Consider the following 4,456-nt stretch of genomic DNA (forward strand, 5'->3'; position numbering starts at 1 on the left):
AGCGACTTATAGAAGCAAAAAGAGCAGTTAGTCCTAAATAGGGGCAGGGGTCTAGGGAGTCCGGGGGAGGGGGCCAAGGAGGAGGGTTCCACACTCATCAGGAAGATGCCCCACAGACATGGCCACAAGCCAGTCCAATGGAGGCAATTCCCCAACTGAGGCTCCCAGGTGTGTCAAGTTGACACTAAAGCTATCCAGCACAAATACCCTCAAAATATGGAGCTTGATGGTGTTTGGAACAATTTGACCCCAAGGTAATGAAAAGGCTGGAAAACCAAGCTTGGAACCGAGGTCCTTCAGTCCTGATTTGCTTCTTCCCCGTCCCCTGGTGCAGGGAGACGCTTTCTGCAAAGTCTCCACTTCCTACAGACCAGACTCACCAAAGGAGCCACAATGACCTCTTGTCCCTTTTCTCAGTTTTCATTAACTAAACTCATATCGAAGGAAGAAAGACATGTCTGTCAGCTCACCTGGAGGGTTCTCCTCACTCACTGCTTCCTCTAGTTCAGACTCACAGAGAATCATTTATAAACCATTGTCTGTTCCGGAGATCAACAGACTATTTGAAGCTGTTGTTTTCCAAATTCATAGAACTCCCCTAAAAGTCTTTTCAACTCTGCAGAAATTTTCTGTATCCCCCGTCCTCCTCATCTTTGATAGAGACAAAAACCACCATGTAAGCTCCTGAACCATGTCAGGCTGGAGCCCTTCCTATGTGTTTGTCTCCATGAATTCATGAATTTATGTCTTTTCTCCAAATCATGTGTCTTTGTCAGTTTATTTAGTGAATCTTCAGGGGACAAAGGAGAAATTTTCCTTTGCTCTTGAGGTCAGCTACATAGACACAGGGAAAAGAAAGCTAGATGGTACCTAGAGGCCGATGCAGGCACAGAGCCGTATTGGAGCAGAACACCATGTGACCACTCAAACAGTAAAGGACTAGGACCGCTTAAAACAGGCTGGACCCAACATGGCTGACCAAGACAATTGGCCCTGCTTTATTACACTGACATCTCCGCAGCAGAAGCCTTGCAAAATTTCCTGCTCTAATCATGCATCTGGCATTATGAGACATACAAAAATCCTCATATAAGGATACAAACAAACAAACTTAGGAGTAAACCATATTCTTGGAAAACCTGACCTCACCTTAACTCATTAGTAATCCTTCCCTCCAAAGTTTGTCCATAAGATGCTATCTGATAGATAAAGTAGGCCATGAATGAATCCGGTTGATTGGGAGAAAGCACCAGAACACAGATAAAACTCCATCGGAATAGAGTTTATTAGCAAAGGAACACATGAGATAGATTCCCTTCCCTGCAGGGAAAATGTCTGCCCCGGGGAGGCTTCTGGGGGTAGCAGAAGGTAGGAAGATATATTTTTTTAAAAATTGGGTAGTGGAGGAGGGAGGACTGTTAAAACCTGCCCTCTTTAGAGATCAAAGGGGAAGCCTGCTGTGTTGGCCAAACAGTAGAGAAATGTCTGCTTCTCTTGACTTCAAAGACCAGGGTGCTTATCAACTGGGTTCCCTTTTCTCAGGGGCTTATGAGGTCCGAGGTCCGTGAGGCCCTGTTGGTGAGGGCTCAGGGCTATCTGAACCTTAACACTATCAATCTGTTTTTTCTATCTCTAAGACCTTCCCAGCCTTCACCTATCAGCAACACCCCCAAATCCCTCAAACAAGTAGCAGGCTAACATGAGAAAAACATGTTTTTGAGCACAGTTTCATGTGACATGGGAGACTTCAGATCGAACACACAGAGACCCAGGGTGAACGCTCAGTTTCCGTGCTTAGGTTGGATGAAATGTCAGCAGTCAGGGATTGAACAATGAAAGGTTTACTCTAATAGCAATGGACTGAGGGGGAGTCCCAGCAAGGCCTGCCAGATTCTTTGAGTCCCTTAATTGGAGCATTTATTCCTCTTGGCTGTGGGTCAGGGCCTTTTTTATGAATGGGGATCTTGAGTGATGCAATCAAAAAGGAAGGTCAGAGACTTCTTTAAGGTTAGTTCAGATACAGAAAAGCAGCGAGGATGTTAACAGTTTGAGGTATTTTGGCTGGCTTTGGGAAGGGAGTCGTGCTGGACAGCTTCAGTTGTCAACTTTACACACCTGGGTATTGTCTCCATTGGATTGGCCTTTGGCCATGTGGGGGGAGGGCATTTTGACTATTGAGTGATGTGGGAGGGTCCATCCCATTGTGGGTGGTGCCAACCATAACAGGTGGCCCTGGATTGTATAAGAAAACAGACTGAGCACAAGCTGGGGGAGCAAGCCAGTAAGCAGCATTCCTCCATGGTCTGTGCTTCAGCTCCTGCCTCCAGGTTCCTGGCCCAAGCTCCTGTCCTGTCTTCCTTCCATGATGAACTATCTAAGCCAAAGGTGAAATAAATTCTTTCCTCCCCAAGTTGGTTTTGGTCAGTGTTTTATCACAGCAATAGAAAGTGACTAGGACAGGAGGTTTCTGGATTCCATGACTTACCTTGGAAAAGAAGTCTAGTTCCTGCAGCTTGGGGAGGAATGAGAAATCAGGAGGGTAGGAGAAGGCCGAGAGCTGCTTTGCTTCAGAAGCCTTCATTTTGGGGTATCAATTTCTGAGCCCAATACACTGTTTTACATTTAATTAATTTATTTATTTATTGTGTATGTATGTGTGTATGTATACGTGTGGAGATCAGAGGATAACTTTCAGGAATCATTTATCTGCTTCCACCACATGGGTTCTGGGGGTTAAACTCAGGTCACCATGATTGGCAGCAAGCTCCTTTATCCACTGAGCCATCTCGCCAAGGAGGACTGACCATTAGCATCAGAGTGAGAAACTGCACCAGTCATTTTCAAAGCTATCACACCTTCCATTTGCCTCCCTGAAAAGTCCATTTATTTTCCTGTGGAAGTTGTCTTACTGTCCCTTTTTATATATATCAACTTGGCTTATGACTCTTTTTCCCTAATTCCTCAGCCATCAGCACTCCATTGTGTGTGTGAACTCCAGCTTTCTCCCAGTGAGGTAAGTGTAGATTTCAATATATGGAGCTGAGAGACAGAAAAGGAAGAATGTTTGGTGTAGAAGACACGGCAGGAGCTTAAAAATTAGATACAGGCTGTTAGGGTTCCAAATAGCAGCTCCCCCCCTCCCCAACAGGGACCTACAAACTCTGCTGAGAAGCAGCCTGCCTTTCCTCTGACCTCCAAAGATAAGATACGCAGAGTTCCTCTTATCTTAAGAGGAAAAAGAAAACACTTCCACACCCTAATCCTACCTGCTTCCCCCTCCCTGATTTCTCCCCAAAACATTCCCCCTTCCACACCCTAAAGCCCCCATATATAAAGTCCCAGCTCACAACCCATGCGTGGACATCTTTCCCTTCATGGACATCTTTCCCTGATACCCTTCCTTCCCTTCCCTTCCCTTCCCTTCCCTTCCCTGACATCTTTCCCTGCCCTCCCTGTCATCCTTCCCTTCCCTGACACCTTTCCCTCCGCCGACATCTTTCCCTTCCCCGAGGGAAAGGTGCCCCATGCGAAATAAATCTGTATCACGCTGAGAATTCCATCTGTGCCTCAGTGCCTCCTCCATCTGTGCCGCTTGCTCCCGCCCGCTCTCTACCTATCAGTTGGTGCCAAAACCCAGCTCTTACTTCAAGGGACCTCGCACGTAAAACTTTCGGACTCGCTTGTCATTACTGGCCTCTGCGAACACCACTGATTCGGCATTAAGGTACACTTCCATCCTCTATCTCTCTCCCCTCTCCCGTTCCTTTCAGCTCTCTCTCCCTCTCTCTCTCTCCCCTTTCCCCTTCACTACTCTCCACCAGTTCTCTTTTCATCACCTTTCCAATCAACTTCGGTCACTCCCGGACCTCACTCACGGCCACTGGACAGCACTGGTTTCTGCGACCGTTGAACTGCCCGGCACAGTTACTGTGTCTGTCCACGCCCACCTGGGAGTCAGACCTGCCTCCCCGTTGCACTAAAATCCTTTTCCCTACCTCAGCTCCCTTCCTTTCCTCGCTCCTGCCATCTTTTGCCTTCCCCTAACATCTCATTTTCTCTCTCTCTCTCTCTCTCTCTCTCTCTCTCTCTCTCTCTCTCTCTCTCTCTCTCTCTCTCTCTCTCTCTCTCTCTCTCTCTCTCTCTCTCTCTCTCTCTCTCTCTCTCTCTCTCTCTGGGCCCACTACCTTGTTTCCTGCTGGCTGGTCACGCACCACATTGCAGAACCTCTCCCAACTCGTTTTTACTCGCTCGAAATCACAGCGGTGTGTGGGAGGTTCCACCCTGCCTTTGACTACAGGACGCTGTGGTCACTGGCAGGGACACACATAACTCGTATTTCCCCTCCCCAGTGATTGCAGGACGCTGCCCTGGGGTTCAGGAATTTCTCATTTTTACGTGACCTAAGCCACACCTTTCTCTTCCTGCTCTCTCTCTCGCTCCCTCTTTCTCTTTCTCT

This window comes from Nannospalax galili, unplaced genomic scaffold, assembly GCF_000622305.1.
Source record: "Nannospalax galili isolate Female #2095 unplaced genomic scaffold, S.galili_v1.0 scaffold44, whole genome shotgun sequence".
Classification (NCBI taxonomy): Eukaryota; Metazoa; Chordata; class Mammalia; order Rodentia; family Spalacidae; genus Nannospalax; species Nannospalax galili.